This window comes from Impatiens glandulifera, chromosome 4, assembly GCF_907164915.1.
Source record: "Impatiens glandulifera chromosome 4, dImpGla2.1, whole genome shotgun sequence".
Classification (NCBI taxonomy): Eukaryota; Viridiplantae; Streptophyta; class Magnoliopsida; order Ericales; family Balsaminaceae; genus Impatiens; species Impatiens glandulifera.
The window spans coordinates 35,303,152-35,328,614 of NC_061865.1; positions in this window are offsets into that span (position 1 = coordinate 35,303,152).

A 25,463-nucleotide genomic window follows, 5' to 3' on the forward strand; every position below is an offset into this window, starting at 1 on the left:
TTTCACTCATGGGTTTAGAATGGTTCACTTCTTACTACACTCATGACATATTTAAATATTTGGATCGTGATATCATGCCCCTTTACATGGAAAATCATATTACCATAGATAGGTCAATCGACCACAAGTCTTATGTCAATTATCTAGAGAAATGGCACAACGCCTCCAAGATAGGAATTCCAAAAGAATGAAGTAATTATATAATGGATATACTCAAGGAATATGAGAAAGCGGGAATAATAAAGAAGAAAATTCTAGTGTAGTAACGGGCTATAGTAGGACCTAAAAACTACAGCCCTTGTTGTTTCTTTTCCTAACTGAATATCTTTGTAAATATAAACAAGAAAGATGTGTGTATATAATAAACTACCGAATTTTTATATAATAAAGTTATATGTATTCTATATACAGGGTCAGAAAAGAGGTGTTCATTATTTAGGGTTCATTCGCATGCATATGCATTGCATTTTACTTACAATACAAATGCAAATCCTCACTTCTTCTCTAATCGCAGTCTACGACTGTGAACGGTCGTTACGGTCCCAAGGAAAATAGATCTAGTAACTGGACGTTTTGTACGTCACAAAATGGCGGAAGAAACTTTTATACTTTAAACAGTTTCGACGATTGAGTTCAAAGAAATGAAGGGAACTCTTCAATATATAATAGAACAACTCGCACTGATCACAAAGTTCTTTGACTAATCAACATATGTCATCCACATCCCAAAACATGCTTTCTTCTACTTGTTTTCCTACCCAACCTATACTATTTACATTCACTCATATCAAACATTTACTTCCTGGTCCCGAACTCAAGAAGAAGTCTCCTACTATGAAGACATTGAAGAATATTTCGACAAAACCATAGAGGCTTAACATGGGACTGCAAGGAGGACCAATCACATTGTCTAATCATCCATCCTCTACCGAATACGAGCGCTAGATGACCCAAGTCTGAGCTATACAAATTGAGATGAAAGCTTAGCCCGATAAAATACCCAAAGGCAAAGGCATCTATGAACATTATAACTAGAAAGAAGCCATGAAAACAGTTGAAAAATAAGTCATTCTCCTAGGTGTCAAATTACCAACCATATCCAAGCACGTCGATAAAAGTGACCCATCTGTCTTTTTCAAGGTTTATACATATGTAATGACCCCTCTACGTCTTGGAGAGCTAACATTACTTCATCTATTTCCCAAGTATCTCGATGATTTTACTCTACACTAGTATTATCAACAGAAGTTAGCATATTTTCAAAACATCAAAGAACTAGTTGTAGCATTTATAGAACGTTTTAGCATGCATCTAAACCTAAAATGACCAAAGAAGAAGCTAAAAAACATTAAACAAGGGGGGAAATAAAATATTTCAGTTTTCGAAGAAATATGGAAAGTTGTAGATGAATAAATTGACACCCTCCTAGTAAACACGACAAATAGACATGATTTTGTAAAGTTTCAAAGGTCGATATTCTGTAGGATTTGTAGTCAAATTCTTCCAAGAATAAGGTGTTAAAATATGTAATAACCTCGATGATTCAATCTAGAAAGAAAGAAATGAGGAAAAAAATAAGACTTACCAACCTGTGAGTTGATTTTCAAATAAAGAAAAGACTAAGGTACTAGGTGGCGACCGCTTGCCAAGAACATTCCCCTCCAAAGTCAGGCCAATGTAAATATACCAACAATTTTCAAATAAATGACTTCAAAAGCGCCCAGACTGCCTAGAGTCTTTGATGATCTTGGTATTCCTTTAAGTCAAGTCAAAATTCTTCTACAAAAAAAGGACCTAATTAAACCCATAACATTAAGAACTGATAATTCATTCTTGGGAAAATATGAGAGAGCATGGTGTGACTTTCACAAGATGAAGGACCATGATACAAATATTTTTAGTGCCCTTAAATATCTCCTTCAAGACTTTATTGACCAAAACATCATTGTCAAGCCGGAGATAGCAAAAAATCCTTACAGACCATCAAGTCAACATGGTCACAACTAATGAGAAGACACGCAATGCTGATATATTGTTTGATCTAATCCACAATACTGAACTAGAAGTTAATATGATCGACCCCTGGCCTAAAATTAAATATGAAATTCATTTCATGTAAGGCCTCGAGGTGGTGGATCACGGACGATCCAAAAACAATGGCCCAAATCATTTCTTAGGAAAAAAAATGTAGTAACTCGTGGTGGAACAGATTTTCAACCAAGTTTCATGAAAACCACAATAGTTAATGTGTCAACAACCTACAAACAACCCTCATGGAGAATAAAGGGAAGCGGGCTCAAAGCTCTAAATCAATAGGATAGTCTTCTTAGCTAACTCAAAAAGACAAATGCTAATATTTCCATTTGGGAAATCTTGATGTACTCCATTTAATATAGGAAAGTTGTTCTGAATGAGTTGAGAAAGGTCAATGTCCCTGCCAAAACTACCCTAGAAGATCTTGTAGAAATAATTACTTCTAGTTCACAATACAATATGATTAACTTTGAGGATAAGGATCTCCCAACGGCTGAGACAGGTCATATTAAGGCCCTTTACATTTCTATTCAAATGAAGGGGAAAAAATTCTAATGACTCTTATCGACAACAATTCATCCCTCAACATATGTCCCTAGAGCACTCTTGAGAAAATTGATGTTTCTAGAGATAAAGTCATGTCATCTGACTTGTGTGTTGGAGGCTTCAATAGCTCTCGACGTGAAATAATGGATTGCCTAGAATGCACTATCCAAGTAGTTGGCGTACCATTCAAATTTATTATATGTCTTACACATGTAGTCATCGTACAATCTTATTTTAGGGACACCATTGATACATCAAGGTAAGGCTCTAGTCTCCACACTCCATCAAAAGCTAAGGTTCATAACCAATGACCGAGTAATTACAGTCAACGATGAAACTAACATTATTATTGTCATCGGAACAACTCAGGTTAACACCCAAAGGTTGAGCTAAATGGATTTAAGATATAACTGATCTTCCAAGAAGGTAAGGACTCATCCAACGATCCCAACGTTAACTCATTCAGCCTTCCCTCTATAAAAATGATGTGCAAATGAGATATTTCCCTAGCATACTGTTAGGATCGGGGTCGCTCTTGGAGGACCGAGGTTCCGGTTTAGAAGGGTTGACCGCTTACAACACAACACACGCTCTGATTGGTGATAGTCCGGTTAAAGACTACAACCATTCTCAACACTACGAAACTGTCATAGACTCTTGAACCGGGTTCAAGGGCGGAAATGTCTGTTTCAGCTTAAAGCAACACACACGACTTGGATGAGGTTTATAAGGAGTCGGTTTAAGGAGTATGAATAGACCGGTTTTGATTAAGGAGTAAAGTTATGTTTCGGTTAGTGTAGTCCGGTTTTAGAGTAAATAAGTAGGAAATAAGTAAAAAGACACAAGACAAGAATTTTTTATGGATGTTCAGAGCAAACCCTCCTACGTCACCCCTTCTTCTCAGATTTTGAGAAGGATCTCCACTAACTTTCAAAGTTACCACACTTACAATGCCGGTCGAGCCTAACTCGCTACTCGTCGGTTACACCAATTCACTCTTGATATAATACATTAACACAATACAATAAAGCTTTCAGTAAATGAAACAATAGTTTTGGATCGTGCGTGAGATTTCATTCTCTCTCTTAAAGTATTTCAGAACCGTGATAAATGAAGTCGCTTCGTCTTCCTTTTATAGTAAAGGAGATCCCAACGATCATCTTCTTCTCTCACCGTGGGATTGGTTAGTTTGAAACCACGCCGGTTTAGAGATGTTGCGTGCACGTTTCATCTTTCTGACACTTGGCAAGCATGCATATACCGGTCAGGTATTGATGACTTAGCCGGCTTGCAGTTTTGGATACGTGTCAGACATGCACCTTTCGGCTGTCTGATTCAGATCTTCGGATCAGCAGATCATCATTGTCTTTATTGCATGCTTTCTGATCCGGATCTTATCTTCTTGCATTTCCCAAGAAACATCTGTTTCGTCATATTACGTCATCTTGTAATTCTAAGTTTCCGGTTGACTTCTTTCGTAACATGGTCCGGCTGGAGTATGAACTTTTCTTTGCTAGCCGGTCTGTTTGAAATGTTGAAGTCGGTTCCTCTTGATCATCTGGAGCCGGATTGCTTTGATATATTCTTCAGCCGGTTTATGTAGTCTCCAGTTGGTTTATACGACTTGGTCTGTTCCTGCACATGAGAGTTGATAATAGTTTAGTTTTCTGGACGGTAAAAATTAACTTACTTAATTTTTCTATCAATTTCTCCCTTTTTGATTATTTAGAATAAATATTCAAAAATCGTAATGTATGGCCGGTTTAAAAAATTAACTTACTTAATTTTTCTATCAATTTCTCCCTTTTTGATTATTTAGAATAAATATTCAAAAATCGTAATGTATGGCCGGTTTAAAAAATTAACTTACTTAATTTTTCTATCAATTTCTCTCCCTTTTTGATTATTTAGAATAAATATTCAAAACTTGTAATGTATGGCCGGTTTTGAAAAATGTGTTTAACAATTTCTCCCTTTTTGATGTTTTTCAAAAAAAAATTCAAAACAAGTTGGTTTTTCAAAAGATGTTTAGTATAATCATAAATTTGAGATCTTAAGAAAAATGATTGAGTTCTGAAACAAAATATTAATAGATAACATAGAGAAGTTGTTCATAAGAAGATAAGCTAAGGATTGGATGATCCCCCCTTTTCTTTTTCCCTTTGCCTGTCCTCCTCCTCCTTCCATTCCCATTCTCTTCTTTCCGTGTCAATTTGCCATCCGGTAAATACACTTGATATACCGGGATTTCGCTGGTTGAACCGGAAGACACCGCCTACTAGTCTGGGTGGACGAGATGATTGGGCAACTATCGGACCGGAACTTTGAGATGCGGTTGATGTCTCAACTGCTTTCTTCTTCCGCGGGTTAAGTCGTGCAACATCTTCTTCTTCTTATTCGTTTAGAGGTTCCTCGAACTGACCAGCCGTTTGATACTCTTCGATACCGCTTTATTCTACATGTTGCATCAAGCTTGCAATCTTCTTTCTTTTATTCTTGTTTCTTGTTTTCATGGAGTGTGAGGCTTGTGCTGGTGTGGGTTCTGGTTGAGCGGCCTTTTCTTCCTCATCGACTTGCTTGGCCAACTCGTGGTCCTTGTCTTCGGTTTCTTTCTTAACCGTTCCCTGGCTTCCTCCTCGGCTTGAATTCTACGAGCTGTTTCGGCATCCAAACGAATCTGCTCTTGAGTTCTATCCGCTTGCAACTTAGACAACTCCTCAATCTGAGCTGCCATAGCTTACATCATTTCAAGCAGGGGAGCGGTTGTCATCTCAATTGTCTTGTCAATCATTGTCTTGATTGATATTTGAACCGTTTCGACAATTTCAGAGTGAATAGATGCCCGAACTCTTTCAACCAGGTCGGCTTGAATGGTTGCAATTTTGGCGTCTGTGGGTATGTTGTACTCGTTAAGGGAGGAGATGATTGTGTCAACAACCACTTCCTTTATTTGCTCAAGTCCCGGAGTCTGATCAGTCTGAGATGGAACTCTACTCCGGTTATCATCGTGTTCAGCCTCATGCATCTGATGTCCCTTTTGCCGGTTTTCTTTCGACTTGGAAGATTCTCCGGTATTGAAGATCGGTCTACTTTGAAACTGATCGGCATGTAGCAGAAGCTGTTTGCAATTTTCTCTCCATTTTGCCTATAGCTAGTCAACATTGAGTGCAAGGTCATCCCTTACTTTCTGAAACCGCTCAATCATTTTTAACTCCATCGGAGTTAATGCCGCTCCTTCGGACTTCTTTAGTGCATCATTTACCGCTTGCAACTTGGCGTATTCCTCCATCATAGGAGTTTTAGCGTATGCGGCTTGGATGACTTCGGTACCTGTGACTTTGAGGGCTTCCTCTTCTAGTGCCAAGAGTTTCTCCTAATATTCATTCCCGTTGAAATCAGGGATCATGTCTGAAAGCTTCGTTTCACATCGCAACCTGACCCATAAGTGATAAGGGTGGCCAGTTCTTCAGCCTCCTTATTCATATCCCGGATGAAAGATTAGAACATTGCTTCTTCTTCTTCCGCTGAGATAGGTACCTCGGCTTCGGGTAAGATTTCAAACTATATGGGGCCGATTTGCAGTGCACTTTCTTCTCTCACCGGAGAATCTTCAATTAAGACTTCTTTACCTTTATTAACCTGAGATGGACCTTCAGGTGTGATCGATGGGTTTGTCGGCTCATCTTGGGCCAGTTGAGGATTTGATTCGGTTGGAACAGATTTGTCCCCAACCGAACCAGATGGTTCCTTTTCTTCGTTGTTTTCCTCCTGAGCCGGAGGGGTGATGTTTTCTGAGTTGGCCGTTTCTTCGACCGGATGAATTTCAGGCTGACCAGTTACCCCAACCTGATCAGTTTTCTGAAGAAGACTTGTTACATCGTCTTCGGTTTCATGGGTAAAATTTTGGACTACGTCCTCAATGACCTTTGAGGTTCTCAATCCCACATCGTCGATTATATCTTCGATGTTTTTGGTTGGAGATTTAGAGTTTTCGGATTGAAGACTAACCTCCTTAGCCGGATTCTCCTTTGACTTGGAATGAGTTTCTTGGCTCCCCGAGGATTCGGCTTGTCTTGATGAAGGAGGATCGGCTATGTTTGGGCGGACAGTGTTGATCAGAATCGGCTGAAGTAGCTGTTCAGTTCGTTTCGGTGATTGCTCTGAGGATAGAGCTTTCTCGGAGTCTTCCAGTTTCTTGCTTTTCTTCGCCGACTTCTTCACCCTTCCCCTTCTCTACGACACTTTAGTTTGTTTAGCCTTTCCCTTTGGATCGGCTTGTTTGGAGCTCTCACCGACCGGTGCAGCCGGACCGGCTTCTTTTGTGGACTTGGCCCTTGTAGCTTTCGGTTTGGCCGTCTTAGCAGTTCTCTTGCTCATGAGCTCAGAGGTTAGAATATTATCGAATGCAAGTGGTTCACCTTCACCGATTTCGACTTGAAGGAACCGCAGGATCTTCCCATATTGCATGGAGTATGCTTGAACTCGACCGTTCATTTTCACCACCATTTCGCAGAACTGTTCGAACAGAACACTTCCCCAGTCAATCTTGTTGCTGCGGACAATCTCCATCAACATTTGCAGCTTCAGCTTTGTCAAGTTGTCGAAATTTCCTCCTTTACCCTGAAGCGGTTTAGATATGATATCCATTAGCCATCTAAACTCCGGCTTGAGTTTGTTCTTCTGGCTGGAGTAAGACACCAGATCCGTGTCATCACTCGAAATGGCTAGCCAGACAGCGTTATATTCTGCATCGGATAGGCTTGTTTTGAAGTCCTTCCCAGTATTCGGCAAACCGAGAGCTTCCGAGAAAGATTCTTCCGTTATGTTAACTTCCCTGCCGCACATGGTGGCGGAGACTGTCCTTTTCGTCAGAGTCTCTGTTTCCAGAAACTCTTCAACTTCTGACGGATGCACGAAGAACAGGCCAGAAAGGTAGGTTTCTAACCCAGAATCCCTTAAGGATTGAAGCACAGCCTTGTGTTCTTCTGCAGCGTGTTCGTCGATGTCGTTGAAATCGACCTGCAAGATGTATTTGAATAGTGATTTATTTGAATTCATGGCGAGAGAATTTAACGAAGAAGATGAAGATCAGAGAGAATTAGAGTGCAGGAAGTTGTGTAATTTTTTAGAGAGAGAAAGTGTGAGCAAATAATGAACTGTTTCTGTCTTATATAGGGAGCGGTTTTGAACGGTTAGAAGTTGAACAGTCACTTCATTCTGTGTTTTGGCGCAAATTTTCCCTCCAAAAGTTACTGCAGTAACTTTAGACGGTAATTGCAGAGAATAACTATGTGCGGTAATATTGTGGGCGGTAAACCGTGAGCGGTAAATTTTGAATTTTCAGATTTGTTTTGAGATTTTATTTTCTTAACCGGAAATTTAGTTAACCGGATGCTTTGATTAACCGGAAGTCTTTTATTTACTCGGATCAGAACCAGAAAAGAACTTATGTGAAAAAGCGGAGAAAAGATATAAGATTCGTATATTAAGCCGAAACAAAAGGAAGTGAAGTGGTTATCTGGTCGTACAACAAAATGACCAGAAAACCAGAAAATACAAAGATTCAAAGAAAATCGAGCCACTCTCCCTCGATCATTTTGTCAACCCACGCATCCACGGTGTTGCCGGTTCGTTCCTCAATCCTCGATATCCATCTGTTCAGCATGGGTCGAGTCATGGTGTTGGCCGGTCCGACAGGAACACCGGGTCCATGGTTAGAAAGATGAACTTGCATGTATCGGCTGATTTGGGGAGCAAAACCGATTCTTCCCCTTGGAGATGAAACAAGTTTCTTCAAATTATTGAAGAGATATGAGGCCTAGTTTATGGACGATTGTCTGACGATGGCGATCATGATGTCGAAAGCCTCCCGGGTGTTGTTTTGGTTGGGCATTCGGCCCATGATAGACTGCTGGACCAAGTCATAGAAGACTTGGTATTGGGGTGTCAGTTCATCCTTTTCACCGTAGTCATCAATCGGATGAACGAAGCTGGAGAAGATGAAGGCATAGTGTACTTTGACCAGAAAGTGCGGTGTTGGGAAATCCGAAAATCCTTCGGATGGAAGTTGGAAAAAGTAGGCAAAATGCTCCTCGGTGAGCCGAAGAAATTTTCCGTCAATGATGGTCCTGATGCTGCCATCATCGAGTATGTGCCCATTGTTGAAAAATTCAAACACCTCCTCTTCGAGGATGGTGTCTGAACCCTCAAGGAAATGTTTCAGCCCAGATTCTACGATTGGTGAGAAGATGGTTTCTTCAAACTTAGAGTTCAACACTTCATAGAAGTCGACGATTATGGTGTTTCTCATTTCAGCATTCATTTTTCAAGAAAAGATTTGAACAAAATGAATAAGTTTTTGAGGATTCGAGCTTAGAGAGAGAGGAAAATATTTGAAGTGTGATTTGCTGAAGGCGGATGAAGTCCCCTTTTATAATGCAGGCGGTTGGTTGCATTTAATGAGAATATTTTGAAAAATTAGACCGTTTATGTATGCTCATAAAGGCTTATCAATTTCCAAGTGAATAATAGATTGTCTAGTCTAATCGGATTAAGCATGTTTCTTGGAAAATGAACAATTCAGTTTTCAAGACTGATTTGATTTTATTTGGTGTAGCGCATTTAATGTCGTTTATTTCTTTAGGATTCCTTTGGTTTCGACCGAAGAGGAAAGAAAATATTTTCATTAATGAGAAGTATCAAACCGGTAGTACAAAAAAATTACCGGTTTGATGATTGAGAAAAGAGAGGAAAAGATTAAACATTTGATGATCCAGCAGCTTGATTCTTCTTAGCTCTTGCTGCTTCCCACCGGTCGATTAGCTCCTGAATTCTCTCCTTCATAAGCACGTGCTTCGGGTGGAGAGTGACGAAGGGCCCGGAGTGAATTTCCAAGCTTGCACAAAAACCGCTTAGCTGAGGAGCGTAGCCGGTTTTGTTTGAGAGAATCATCTTCTTCAGGTTGCTGAAGATGATCCAGGACCAGTTTACCGGTGTCCCGACCGTGACAGCAATCATCATTTCGAAAAGCCTCTGGGTATAGTAGTAGCTCTTCTCTCTACCCAGAACGGACTTTCCCAGAATCTCACACATAATCTAGTACTTGTGAGATAGTTGACTCTTAGCACCCCAAGGCTTAACCGGGATGTTGGAGTTGGAGAACCAATGACATATTTCTTCAATGGTCACCGGGGAGTAAGTGAGGTCGGTTACCCCTTCAGTGGGTAAACCGCAGTATTCAGCGAAATCCGTCTCGCTGAATAGAAAAGATTGACCATAGACTCGTGCCACGATGATGTCTCCGTGCACTTCTTTTGCCGTTTCGAAGAACTCATCGACTACCAAGTAGTCGATGATAAATATGTTCTCCAAAAACCCTCTTAGCCCGCTTCTTTTAACGGCTAAGAACATATCTTTGATGTCATGGTCTTCATATTGATATATGGAGTTGAAATCAGCCAGCAGAATTTTCTTGGCGAGTGGATCAGAATTCATGTTCTTGTGATAGGTTTAGTTCAAGAGAGTTTTGTGAATAGTGAATTTTGTAAAGTGTTGTGAAGAATAAAGGGTTGTTTATATAGCTAGGGGTTCGGCTAGATTAGTAGGTTAAGCATGCTTAGTGATGTCATCTATTAATTAATAGGATTTAACTTGTTGAAGTGTATAATGTTTATTTCCAATGCAAAATTAATCATTACTAAGGATATTCATGATGACAATATATCTATTGACAAGATGTTAGTCTCCCTCTCTTGATGATGGACACGTGTCGTCATCTCGATTGAGGTAAACTATTTTATAGATTATAGGCTTCATTTCTCAAGGTGTGCATGAAAACGCGGTTAGCCGTCCCTAGTTAACCGGAAAAATTCAGTTCATCTAAACCATGATGCATTTTTACTAATTGGTTTTCCATGACCGGTTTTAGTTGAATATCTTATTCTGGTGTGAAGAAATATTGAATCAAATCAACATATGTTCAGCTTTGGATTAAGCTTATCCGTTTTTACCAAGTCATTTGAACTGCTTAGTATGTATACATGTGGTTTGATATTATGAAGTGATCAGGCATAACCAGAGACTTCCTCCCGGTTGGCATCCTTGAATGTTTAATGTCCTATTTGGATACGGTTTGAGAAGCGAGAGCTTCTCCCTGAACGCATACCCCGATTTTTCATGATAATGTATGTAGACAGCATGCATGGATGATCATGGTATAAGTTTCTTGCTATCAGTAAAGTCCTAAAATATTTCTTAAATAAGAGAACTTAGCTTCCTGTAGCGGTTTGGTGAAGATGTCAGCTACTTGTTACTCAGTTGAGACGTATTCCAGCCGGATGTGCTTATGTTGAACATGCTCCCAGATGAAATGATGTCTTATGTCAATGTGTTTCGTTCTTGAGTGCAACACCGGATTGTATGTGATCGCTATTGCACTAGTGTTGTCACAAAATATTGGTGAGCTATTACACCAAAGTCTCTTAGTTGTTGTTGGATCCAGACGAGTTGTGCAAAGCAGCTTCCGGCTGCTAGATACTCTGCCTCTGAGGTTGATGTTGCAACTGAAGTTTTCTTCTTGCTATTCCATGAGACAAGCCGGTCTCACAGAAATTGGCAAGTCCCACTTGTACTCTTTCTATCGATTTTGCAGTCTGTGTAGTCCGCATCTGAGTAACTTATGAGATTAAAGCTTGAATCTTTTGGGTACCAAAGTCCCACATCTTGAGTCCCTTTCAGATATTTTAAGATTCTTTTAGCCGCAGTGTAGTGTGATTGTTTCGGATTAGCTTGAAATCTCCCGCATACTCCGACCGCAAACAGGATGTTCGGTCGGCTAGCTGTTAGGTAGAGCAGAGATCCAATCATTCCTCGATATGCCGTGATGTCGACGGCTTGACCATCCTCATCTTTGTCTAACTTTACGGAAGAGCTCATCGGTGTAGCCGCCTCAGCACATGTATCCATTCCAAATTTCTTCAGCAGTTCGGCTGTGTACTTTGGCTGACTTATGAACGTTCCAGTTTCGATTTGCTTAACCTGAAGCCCTAGGAAAAAACTCAGTTCACCCATCAGACTCATTTGAAATTTGTTAGTCATCATTTTTGAGAATTTATCACATAACTTTGGATCGGTTGATCCAAAAATAATATCATCAACATAGATTTGAACGAGTAATATATGTTCCCTTTTCTCAAATTTGAAAAGAGTTTTATCGACTGAACCTATTGTAAACTTGTGATCAAATAAGAATTGCGTTAATGTGTCATACCAGGCTCTTGGAGCCTATTTCAAACCATAAAGGGCTTTGTTTAACCGATAAACATGATTTTCATATTCTGAGTTTTTGAAACCTGGAGGTTGATTAACATACACCTCTTCATTTACTTTACCGTTTAGAAAAGCTCTTTTAACATCCATTTGAAAGACTTTGAAATTTTTGAAAGCCGCAAATGCTAGAAATATTCTAATGGCCTCAAGTCTAGCTACATGAGCAAATGATTCTTCAAAATCAATGCCTTCTTCCTGTTTATAGCCTTAAGCCACTAACCGGGCCTTGTTCCTCATAAATAACCCGTCTTCATTGAGTTTATTTCTGAATACCCATCGTGTTCCTATAACCGGTTTGTTTTTCGGTCTAGGGACTAGGTACTAGACTTTATTTCTCTCAAACTCGTTTAGTTCCTCTTGCATTGCCAAGATCCAGTCGGGATCTGACAGCGCTTCATCCACCTTTTTCGGCTCAATTTGTGATATGAAAGCTGAGTTTTCATAGTGTTCCAAATTTTGTTGCCTAGTTCGGACGGGTGAGGATATGTTACCTATCACCAGTTCAAGAGGATGATTTTTGTTCTTTCTGAGGTTTATCCGAGACGTGTCTTCCAAGCGTTCGGTTGGCTAATCAAGGTTAGACTGATCGGTAGGTTGAACAGAGTCAGACCGACCGATTTCTTCAGTTGAAACTGAAAAATCAACTTTCTGCGGTAAAGCAGCTTGATCAGGCTGAGATTCAGCATCAACCGCTTGATCATTGACAAATCATCTATAAACCGGAACCTCATCTTCATCATCAGAATAGATATTGAAATTTTCCATTCTGTTGTGAAGGTCGAAGGGTAATGCAGTATTTCGTTCAACCGATTCATCAAAAACAACGTGAGATGTTTCTTCAACTGTTAAAGTTCTAGTATTATAGATTATATATTCTTTACTTACAGCTGAATATCCCAACATTATTCCTTCATTGGATTTAGCATCAAAAGCGGTCAAATAGTTTTTGTCGTTGTTGTGAACAAAACATTTACTACCAAAATTCTAAAATATTGTATGTTTGGAATTCGATCATAGTATATCTCAAAAAGGGATTTAAAAAACGTTTAGTTACTAGAGACCGGTTTTGAGTATAACATGCGGTATTGATAGCCTCGGCCCAGAATTTTTGAGAAATGCCCGAATCGGCTATCATTGACCTTGCGGCTTCCTTGAGAGTTCGGTTTCTTCTCTTAGCTAGGCCGTTTTGTTGAGGAGTTCTGGCACTAGACAACTCGTGTCTAATACCGGAATCATCAAGAAAGGTAGTTAACTTGCTGTTTGTAAATTCGGTTCCTCTATAACTTCTGATTTTGTTTACCCGAATAGATTTTCATTTTGTATTCTCAAAATCAGTTTAATGAGGTTTGGTGTTGCTTGATTTTTTGAAGCTAAAAATATTACCCAAGTAAATTTAGAATGATCATCAACAACTACCATAGTATATTGCATGCCTCCTAGATTGGTTACTCTAACCGGACCAAACAGATCCATATGCAGGAGTTCTAAACATCGTTCGGATTGATGATTTCCTTTACTTTTGAAAGAGGACTTTATTTGTTTACCCATTTGACATGCAACACATACTTTATCTTTTGAAAACTTGACATTTGGAAAACCGTGAACTAATTCCCTAGAACATATGAAGTTTATTGTTTTGAAGTTCAAATGGTTTAGCCGTTTGTGCCATAGCTAGTTTGGGTCATTTCTAGCTATCATGCATATAGGATTTTTAAACTTAGTTTTCCAATCAACCTTGTAAATATCATTTTGATGATCTTTAACTAAGCATGCATTTTTATGAAACTCAACTTTGTATCCTATATCGCACATTTGACTAATGCTTAACAGGTTGAAATGCAGGTTCTCTACCAATAATACATTATTTATAGATAGGTTACCATGGACAATCTTACCCTTTCCCACAGTTCTACCTTTTGAGTTGTCACCAAATGTGATAATTGCTCCGGTTTCATAAGTGATATCTGCCAGTAGTCCACTGTTACCGGTCATATGTTTTGAGCATCCATTGTCCAGATACCATTCCGAGTTCCTTAGCCGGTTGCTTCTCCTAACCTGCAAAAAAGAAATATTTACACCTTTTTGGTACCCACATTCTGTTGGGTCCGTGGTTGATTAGTCCCTTTGGGATACAAACTTGGATAAGTTGAATCACTTTCCCGGTATTGGTTCTTATGGTATTTGGCTTAACTTCTTGTTCTTTGCCCAAGAATGCCTTATATCGTGGTGATGAGTGGCTTTGATTTTGAGGTGTACTTGTTTTGTTTCGTTTATCTTCTGACCGGTTGGCTTTCCTTCTCTCAGGATGAAGTCATTTTTCCGATTCGGTTGGACTTACATATTTTAGTTCCGGTTTTATAACATTTTCTGCCTCATTATTGGTTTAAGAGCTCTTGACAAATCTTACGAAGGGAAGATTGTCTTTTGTGAGTTTCATCCCGTTAGATTAATTTGGTTTGTTTGATTTGTTTTGTTTGTATCCAATACCAAATTTACACTTAGGATGCCTTTTATATTTGCACATCTGATCTACGGCTTTACGGGATCTTTCCCAAGCAGTCGTAATATACTGTGTTCGTTCATTTTTTTCAGTTGCTGGTTGAACTGTCTCCTCATTATCTAAGGATAGTTTAGCCGGTTCATATACTGTGGTTTTGCATGGCTCACTAGTGGTACCACTTGACTCTACGGTTTTATGTTCCGCCTGAGTCGGTATATAAGCAGATATATTTCTGAACTTAGCGACCATTTCGTTGAGTGCAGAAATCAGATCTTCCTTAGTAAATTCATCAGAAGAGAAATCAAATACCTCTTTGTCGTTTTCCATGAAGCATGTTACTCTCTCCTCATCATTCTCGTTAACGAAGTACGCCCATTCACTTCCACCGTCGGATGCTATGAGTGCCTTTTGTATTTCCTTTCCTTCATCGGTTTGCTGGTTGTCATTTCTCCGGTAATCGTTCCTTTGGTTGTCATTTCTCCGGTAATCGTTCCCTTGGTTGTCATTTCTCCAGTAATCGTTCCCTTGATAGTTTCTACACTAATACCGGTTACCTTGATAGTTGTTGCCTTGGTAGTTGCTTTCCGGTTTTCGATGATCTCTTCTTGGTTTCCTACACTCTGACCTGAAATGTCCAAAACCATCACAGTTATAGCATCTTTTATTTGATTTATCAACATAATTATAATTAAAATTGTTGTGAGATGGCGGTTAGTTCTTCTTAATGAATCTCCCAAATTTCTGAGCTAGCATCACCATCACATCTTCACTGATCTGGTCAACGTTTTTGACTGGAGCCGGAGCGGTTGATACTTGGACCGCCCGTTCCACTGATGTAACTAGAGCTATGGTTGTGGTTGACGTAGATGCCTCATATTCGATCTGAGACTTGATCTCGAACTCATATGCTTTTAGATCTTCGAATACATCATGCAGCTTCATCTTCCCGAGATTGCTTGACTCCCTCATCACCATGGTCTTGATATCCCATGTGCTCGGCAGTGATCTTAAAACTTTAATAATTACTTCCCGGTTGTCGTATCTTTTTCCAAGTGTTTGTAGCTCGTTGACCACACTGGTGAACCGGTTGCTGACTCTTTAATGTTTTCTCCCGGTTTCATCCTGATGTTCTCATATTTTTGAGTGGCCACCAAGATTTTGTTCTCTTTTGTTCTTTCGTTTCCTTCATGGATCTGAATGATCGTCTCCCAGGCTTCCTTTGCATTTTCACAATTTGATATTTTATTCAATGTGTTATCGTCTATAGCCTTGTAGATGTGTCTCATGCAATGGTTGTCCAAGTTACTCCTTCTTCGATCTTCAGTTGTCCATGCGTCTATCTCCTTGTTGATCTTTATTGGCTCTTCCTTCAGAACTCTACTCATCTCATCATCCAGCGTAATCAAATGAAGATACATTTGTTTCTTCCAGATACTAAAAGCTTCACTGTTTAGCATTGGTGGCTTGTCGTTGTGGGTCATGCTTCCCATCTTCTTCGGTTGCTTGAGTGTTAAGAACCTCGCTCTGATACCACTTGTTAGGATCAGGGTCGCCCTTAGAGGATCGGGGTTCCGGTTTAGAAGGGTTGACCGTTTACAACACAATACACGCTCTGATTGGTGATAGTCCGGTTAAAGACTACAACCGTTCTCAACGCTACGCAAACTGTCACAGACTCTTGAACCGGGTTCAAGGGCGGAAATGTTTGTTTCAGCTTGAAGCAACACACACGACTTGGATGAGGTTTATAAGGAGTCGGTTTAAGGAGTATGAATAGATCGGTTTTGATTAAGGAGTAGAGTTATGTTTCGGTTAGTGTAGTCCGGTTTTAGAGTAAATAAGCAGGAAATAAGTAAAAAGATACAAGACAAGAATTTTTATGGATGTTCGGAGAAAACCCTCCTACGTCACCCCTTCTTCTCAGATTATGAGAAGGATCTCCACTAACTTTCAAAGTTACCACACTTACAATGCCGGTCGAGCCTAACTCGCCGGTTACACCAATTCACTCTTGATGTAATACAATAACACAATACAATAAAGCTTTCGGTAAATGAAACAATAGTTTTGGATCGCGCGTGAGATTTTTTTCTCTCTCTTAAAGTATTTTAGAATTGTGATAAATGAAGTCACTTCGTCTTCCTTTATAGTAAATGAGATCCCAACAGTCATCTTCTTCTCTCACCGTGGGATTGCCCAGTTTGAAACCACGCCGGTTTAGAGATATTGCGTGCACGTTTCATCTTTCTGACACTTGGCAAGCATGCATATACCGGTCAGGTATTGATGACGTAGCCGGCTTGTAGTTTTGGATACGTGTCAGACATGCACCTTCCGGCTGTCTGTTTCGGATCTTTGGATCAGCGGATCATCATTGTCTTTATCGCGTGCTTTCTGATCCGGATCTTATCTTCTTGCATTTCCCAAGAAACATTTGTTTCGTCATATTACGTCATCTTGTAATTCTAAGTTTCCGGTTGACTTCTTTCGTAACATGGTCCGGCTGGAGTATGAACTTTTCTTTGCTAGGCGGTCTGTTTGAAATGTTGAAGTCGGTTCCTCTTGATCATGACTTGATCATCTGGAGCCGAATTGCTTTGATATATTATTCAGCCGGTTTATGTAGTCTCCAACCGGTTTATACGACTTGGTCTGTTCCTACACATGAGAGTTGATAATAGTTTAGTTTTCTGGCCGGTAAAAATTAACTTACTTAATTTTTCTATCACATACCTTCATTTCTTTAGTCATTCTACAACTCATACAACTTTAGTTTAGAATATATTCCAACAGAATTCGAGAAGTTTAGGGAAGGAAAAATATCCAAACAACATATACCATTCCTTCTACATAAATGGACAATTTATTCGCAAAGGACAAAGCACGTTGTGCTTTAAATTCCATGAACCCTTTACAAACTCTTATTTAAATCGACGTTTTCTAGGTCTCCAAATCGTTTTAGATTGTTCCTATAATCTTAACCTTTATGTTTGTATAATTAGGAAAATAACGAAACATTGGTGTGATTCTCTATAAAATCTAGTTTGGAATCCCACAATTGTTGAACGAACTTGTGAGATCAGTCACTCAAGTCTACACGGAACTGGCACCCCCTCATTCGTCGATACCCTTGTCGATGAAAACAATACTTACCACCCTCTCATAGATAAAGAATTGTTAAATAGTGTACATAGTAAGGAAACTAAGATTGGTAATCTTGTTAGAATGTATTTCCCTACATGTAACAAACTCACTAATATAATACAAGATGTAGAGTTTGAATATACCACGAGTAACGACGATATTTCATTTTACTCTAATATAAACTTTGAAATGAAAGACTTCTTAGAAAACGAGGATGAAATTGTCTCTTCTGCTGAAAAGTCAATCGAAATAAACCTAAATAAGTCAAAGAATCCTTAGATCGTTCTAATTGTCCAAAGTTTCAACCTAGATGAACGTCTCGAGTTGATTGAATTGTTAAAAGACAATAAATACATTTTCTCTTGGTCATACAAGGACATGTTAGGCATCGATCCAAAGATTACACGACATCATATTCTCCTTTATCTAGATACTAATCCAATAAAGCAAAAGCTCGAACGAATGAATGATGATGTTGTAATCAAAATAAAAGAAGAAGTTCCAAAGAAACTTGAAGATTAAATCATATCCTGATGGCCCCGTAAGACAAGGAGAAGACTATGTTCATAATAAAAGTAGATAATTTCTATTATTGTTTCATGCCTTTCAGTCTAAAGAATGCGGGAGTAACTTATCAAAGGGCAACTATCATGATTAGTCGTGACATGATCCATAAGAAACTGGAAGTCTATGTAGACGACATGATCGTAAAATATAATAATCGATAAAGGCATTTCTAAAACCTCAAAAAATTCTAACAAAAGATTAAGAAATATCATCTACGACTTAATCTGAAGAAATGCACGTTCAAAGTCACTATTGATAAAATTTTGGGCTTCTTGATCACCCAATGAGGAATCTAAGCCAATCCCTCTAAAATATAAGAAATAAAGTTATGAAAGTAGCTCAAAAAAAAGAGGTCTGAGGATTCCTTAGAAAAATCCAATACATTTGATAATTTATCAACAAGCTTACCATGACATGTGATCCACTATTTAAGCTTCTGAAAAGGGACCAAACTTCATATGAGATGAAAATTGTCAACAAGCGTTTGACAAAGTTAAACATTATCTAAAATCACACAAATACTCATGTTGTCAAAACCCGGCATTCCTCTCATACTATATATCATTGTAACAAAAACAATAATGGGAAAATTAGGGTAAACTTTAGACAAGTATTTACTATATCAGTAAGAAAATGATTATATGTAAACTTAATTGCATTTCAGCATTAAAAGTATGTTGGGCATTAACATAGGTCACCAAAAGGTTAAGACACTACATACAAGTCCATCCCATCAAGTTGGAATCTAGATTGGATCATATCCACTTCTTGTTCCAACGAACACTCTTATCACAAATGCTAGCCAAATAGATAATGATGATATCTGAATATGACATAGCATAAAAAATATATAAATACATAAAAGGAAGTTTTGTTGCGGACTTCCTAGTTGACCACTCATCATTGTTGAAACGAACTTGAATTTCTTAATGATAGAATCATGATTGTCACGTCAGACATATAGAAATTAATAGTTGAAAGAGATTCAAGAAAACAAAGTTATGGAATTAGAATTTTGTTGGTTGAGCCTAAAGGTTCATACAACCCGATATTCATACAGTTTGAATACCCCATTACCAATAACGATGTCGAATACAAGGCAATCTCCTGTTTAAGCAACAGTAATCTCATTTCAAGCATATGCTTAAACAACAGTAATCTCATTTTTAAAATGCGTACATTAAACACAAGAGGTTTGTTCATGATTTTGGTTTTAACATTTGCGTAATCAATTTTTAAGTGCCTCCCCCAAAACAAGGTATCTTGAGTCTTAGCATATTCAACTAAGACTTGAGTGTGTTTCCTTTATTTTCTAAGAAACAATAATCTCATTTCAAGCATGATTTATCCATAGCTTATGTAACAGTAATCTCATTTTAAGCATATTACATAAGCTATGGATAAATCATGCTTGAAATGAGATTACTGTTTCTTAGAAAATAAAGGAAACACACTCAAGTCTTAGTTGAATATGCTAAGACTCAAGATACCTTGTTTTGGGGGAGGCACTTAAAAATTGATTACGCAAATGTTAAAACCAAAATCATGAACAAACCTCTTGTGTTTAATGTACGCATTTTAAAAATAATATATGGATATCATATTTTGATCTTATTACATGACTTTAGCTAATAGGAGAGTCAACTCTCTACATAGTCAATGACAAAAAATGAGGAACTATCCTAAGAAATTAATGCAGTGCTAAACATATTTCCTACAGAAGATCCAATTGTACTAAATACTTGAAAGATCAGTCATCAAAAATATAAATGTGAATGAATCGATGTTCATAAAACTACAATTTGAGCCAAACCTTCTTAAATTGGTTCTCCTAGTAGCTATTACAGTAAGAAGCTCTATCGTACTTGCTCAACAAATTTAAAGAAGAAGGCATAGAATGGAATCCAGGAAGACTAACCTACAACAATTGGTATAAATAAGCATGTATTAATACTTCCTAAAGATAGCAGCAATGATAGAAAGATTGATCAAAGAGTTCTTAGGAGTAAATTGGAGAAGAAGAAGGATGTAAAGAGAGAAGCAATTTCAGCACAGTAGTTCCTAAATTCAAAAAAAAAGGTCAAGATCAATGATCAACCATGAAAACCCAATACTTAAAACATAAGGAAGTAATTGAAATCGTACATGTAGTGCATCATCAAGATTTCAAGTTCCTTAACATTGTGGACAATGAACTTCTTGAATCCATTAGGAAGATAGTGTCGAGTTTTCTTGTCTAAACGGTAACCAATGTTGGGCATAAGAGTGACACCCTTGAACTTTCTCCTAACACGGGAATTAATACCCTATGGCCTATGCTAGTTTGTCTTCAAAACACAAATACTATGTCAGTAATTGAGAAAAATACGTGAATTTTAGATACAACATACAAAAGACAAGTGTATATACCTTAACACATATCCTTCGATCACTCTATGGCCTGATAAAATTCTTCAATCTCTTCTTGATAATCTTCTTGGTCATCAAAGGAACAACCATTTTACCTAACATGAGGAAATACAAAAACTATAAATACATTGCATAGTCAGCATTGGATGAACCAAATAAAACACGCATAAGTAGGTGCAAATCCTTACTAATGAATACATCCAAGTAAAACTATTATGTTAAATGTAAGGATTTGTGATTTTAATTAAAACAAATAGCTTTAAAAACAATAATACTATAACAAATTTTCTTAAATAATTGAACATCAACATCTTAAATCCAGTGAAAAGATAACAAGAGAATCGTCCGCAAACTCAATCAGGACATCCGTGCTATAGAAAATATATAGTTTAATCATTGAAAATGATACTAAATACAAACCTAAGTAGACATCTAATAAGTCAAAAGACGAGTGTTAATCCAGTTACATCATTACAAAATAAGCATCAACAACCTCATTCAAAACATCAGTGCTATAGAAAATAAAGTATAATCAATTAAACTGATCTTAAGCACAAACCTAACGCTGGATCGAGTATCCAATATCAACATGATAACACTATATGTCTAAAAATCATGCTTAAGCATAGTCTTATAGGTATGTAGATACGTAAGCGGATTAAGAAGACGAAAACAGAATTCAAACCTGTTGAGTGTTGAGCTTCCTCCTCTGCTGCAGCCTACCACCGATCTACTCATGGGAAGAAGAAGAAATGAGATTTAAAACTAGGACGTCAGAAGAAGAGGACGGCGACGATGATTAGGAGAAAGAGAGAAGATGGCGGCAAAGATTGGCATAAGAGAGAAGATGGCGGCGAAGATTGGTAGAAGAGAGAAATCAAAGATTAGATCGGGGAGCTTGAAGAGGAGATTGAAGGAATGGAGGCTCTGGCATAAGATGTATTTTAATGAGGTAATAGCGATTGGTGTGAGAATCAATCGCTACTATGCTAGAGGTATAGCGATTCGTCACTTATCCAAACACTACTAACCCTTCACAAAGGCGGTAAAACATGGAGCCTCTTTTTCGCGATTTTAATTAGGTTTATAGCGATTAGTTTTGCAACCAATCGTCGTTATGTCAAGGTAGTAGCGATTGGTCTAAAAGCCAATCGCTATTATCAATTTAGTAGCGATTGGATTTAAACCCAATCGCCACTACATTGATAATAGCGATTGGCCTTTAGACCAATCCCTATGTTTACTTGCTAAAGAGCCTTTTTTACTAATGTCTCTCAAGTCCGAAATTGGCGTACAAAAAAGGGGCAACGAAATTATAAGTAATCGGCGACTCTAATTTGGTTATATCCCAAGCCAACGGTACTTGGCAAGTAAAAGAGGAAAATTTTAAACCCTACAATGCTCATCTAACTATACTCATGAACAAATTTTATAAGTGTAATTTGTTCGTGCCTTAAAGAAGCCAAAACTGCTTTATGGATGCCATCCTTCTCTTACAGACATGATTCAAATTCTCGGCGAAATTAAAGTCAAGCCACTAAGATTCAATAAAAGCAAACACGTGCTTTTGAGAAGAAAATAGTAACCTCATGTTAAAGTTCTATCAAACCATGGTATGATACTCTATAAAAATTCATAGAATATGGAGAATATATATCCCATTTCCGAGCAAAGGAACGACGATCGTTGTGTCGGTATTCCACTAATTATGCTTGGATATCAAATAAATTTTACAGACGATCTTTCGATGGTCAAAATATGATCTACCTAGATGGTTCATAATCGAAAATGATCAAAAAAAGTACATGCAGAAGCATGCGACCCACACATGAATAGAATGGTTTTAACCAATAAAATACTCCATCAAAGATATTATTGGCAAAACCTAGAACAAGAATGTGTGATCTATGTAAAAAGTTGTCATCAATGTCAAATTTATGATAACTTAAAAATATCCTAGCATTGATGCTCTATAACATGACCTCCCCTTTCCCCTTCTCTACATGGGGTAATGATGTCATTAAGAAAATATATCCCCATGCTTCAAATGTACATGATTTTATACTCATAGTCATTGATTACTTCACCAAATGGGTCGAAGAAGATTCTTACAAAGTCTTGAAATCATCTCATGTGATGAAATTCATCTGCACCAACATCATCTCTAGGCATGGAGTCCCTCAAGCCCTGATTTTAGATACTGGTTGACACTTCTATGGAAAAGTGTTGCAATTACCTGATGAATTCAAGATATAGCATTTTAATTCATTGCCCTATATAATCCAAACAAATGGTACAGTCGAAATGGCAAACAAGAGCATGATCAGGATCATCAAAAAGATTACCAACATTTACAAGGACTAACACAAAAAATTGTCATATGCCTTATGGGGATATCGTATGACCGATCGAACCTCGATTGTTCAAATTCCCTACTCATTGATTTATGGAATGGATATAGTACAACCAATCGAAATATAGATTCCAACTTTGAGAATGCTTTTAGTAAGTCCTGTTATCGAGAAAGATTGGATCAAATCTAGATATGCTCAACTGACATTAATAGAAGTGAAGAGATTAAATTCTTAGTGCAAACTTAAGTATACCAAAAACATATGTCAATACCTTCTTCATCAAGAAGGAAAAACCCAAGAACCTCAAAGAAGGTGACATATTTCTTAAAACGAACAAATGAACTATTAGACCCAATGGACAAGTTTCGTCCCCAATGGAAAGGACCTTTTATGATATAGAAAATACTCTATGGAGGAGGATGAGTTCACCTATCTTTAATAAAAGAAAAAAAAATCATTTCCCCGAGTAATCTTGACACATTTAAAAGATATTTTGTATAATATCAAGCTATGTAGAAAACAGTTTTGAGCTCAACCTTAAAAGAAACTTATTTCGACAAAATCTGATCTAAAATTTGTTAGACTTGGACCACTAGTCAAAGGATTTTAGTCTAATTATGAAAGACCTGATTTTTCTCACTACAAGAAAAAATAAAAGAGGAGAGAAGATATGTATGCATTAAATTGAGTTAATTAAGTCAAAAGGGGGAAAACAATTAAACAAAAGGGGAAAATGTTTAATTAAGTTAAAGGGGAAATCTTTAATTAATTACAATGAATTTGGAATAATTAAAATGAACACACTTGGTTTTGATGAATGAATAAAACTAAGTTAAGTTTTTTGATGAATGAATAAAACTATGTTCATCAATGTTTTAATGCGCAGGTAAATTTTGAAGAAACGTTGGCATCAAACTACTTCATTAGCTGGGTTGCTTCATCAGTAGATTGATCCAACAGTTGAGTACGCTGTCAGCAACAGAGCTCATCAGCATAGTTGATCATCAACAGATTGATCCAACAGTTGAGTACGCTATCAGCAACAGTAGAGCTCATCAGTAGAGTTGATCATTAGTAATCTAACAGTTGAGTACGCTATCAGCAGTAGAGCTCATTAGCGGAGCTAATCATCAGCGGAACACGCTATCAGTTGAGTGCCACATCAGTTGAATACGACAAAATGTTCATACAGCTCTTTTCTCTGTCATGAACGGATATTCCTTTGTCATGCGCACTAAATTCTCGTACACCATGAATACGTCAAATGTACCGTTGCAATATTCCTTATTCATGCGCACTAAAATCTCGTATGTTAGGCGTACGACGAACGCACGACGAACGTACCAGGTGTCACGCATCAACAGAATAGATTCGACCCTTTCCATGAATCAAATATATAAAGGCATCAGAGAACAACGGTGAAGGTGGTTGTTCACAACTGCTCTTCATAGAGGCTCTTAATAGTTAGAGATTTTTGTCTATGTTCTAGAATTTCTCCATTAATCTCTCTCTATCTCATTCTTCGTAAGTGAATATGTTAAGCATACACAATTACGATATACATTGAGAGATAATCATCTATATCATTGCATAAACAGTTTATTTGTATAAGTTGAACAGGACGTTATATGTTCCACAAGATAGTGTGAGAGTTAGGAGTTCAGACAAACAATTGTTAAGACTTGTGGTTTGAGTGGGTTTGTGTAGAAGCTATACAAATCAAAGTCTTCTAGTGGAATCCTTCAGGAAACAAAAGAAGGAGTGGCGTAGGAGTTTTATCTCCGAACATCCATAAAATCTTGTATTATCTCTTTACTGCTTTATTTAGTCTTATATATGTCGCTTCAAATCCCACAAGCATTTTCTGCACTTGAAACCGTTCAAGAGCTTTCTACGATTTGTCCAAGAATAAAAACAGATTTTCAATCTCTAACTGGATTAAAATCACATAAAAGTGAAAAATTGAAAAACGGTATTCACCCTCCCTTCTATTGTTGTCATCGATCCCAACAGTATGTAAACTTAATTTTTGTAGGCCCGGTCTTAAGTAAATAAAAGGATCTTAGTCCTCTCACAATAAACTTTTAAGAAAGGAAAAAACCTCGATCCCTTCTATAAACTAGTAACGAGAATTTTAGGAAATAAATAGGGGCAAATTATGATCATCATTTCCATCCAAAAGTGATAATCTCAAAAAAAACCGATGGTTTCATAATAACTCTGATAGAAGGATATCAATCAAAAGCTCTTTTCATGTTACACGATTATCCGAAAGAATAACTCTCCAAAGAAGGTTTCTGAGAAAAATGACCAAAATAAATCAAACCAAAAGGCAATGCCGAGAGACACAAATTGAGAAAGAACACCTCATCTCTTTCAATACAAGAGAAAGGAAAAGTTTATAACACAGTGTTTAGGGATGAAAAAACTACAAAACAAAAAGATCAAAAAGAAAAAGGAATAAACAAAGAAAATCTTCACAAAAAGAGAGAAAATGTGTATGTGTTGATTGAGGTATTGAAATCATCATTCATTGATCACTCAGACTCTAGTCTTGTTGTCACAGCAAGAGAAAGAATGTA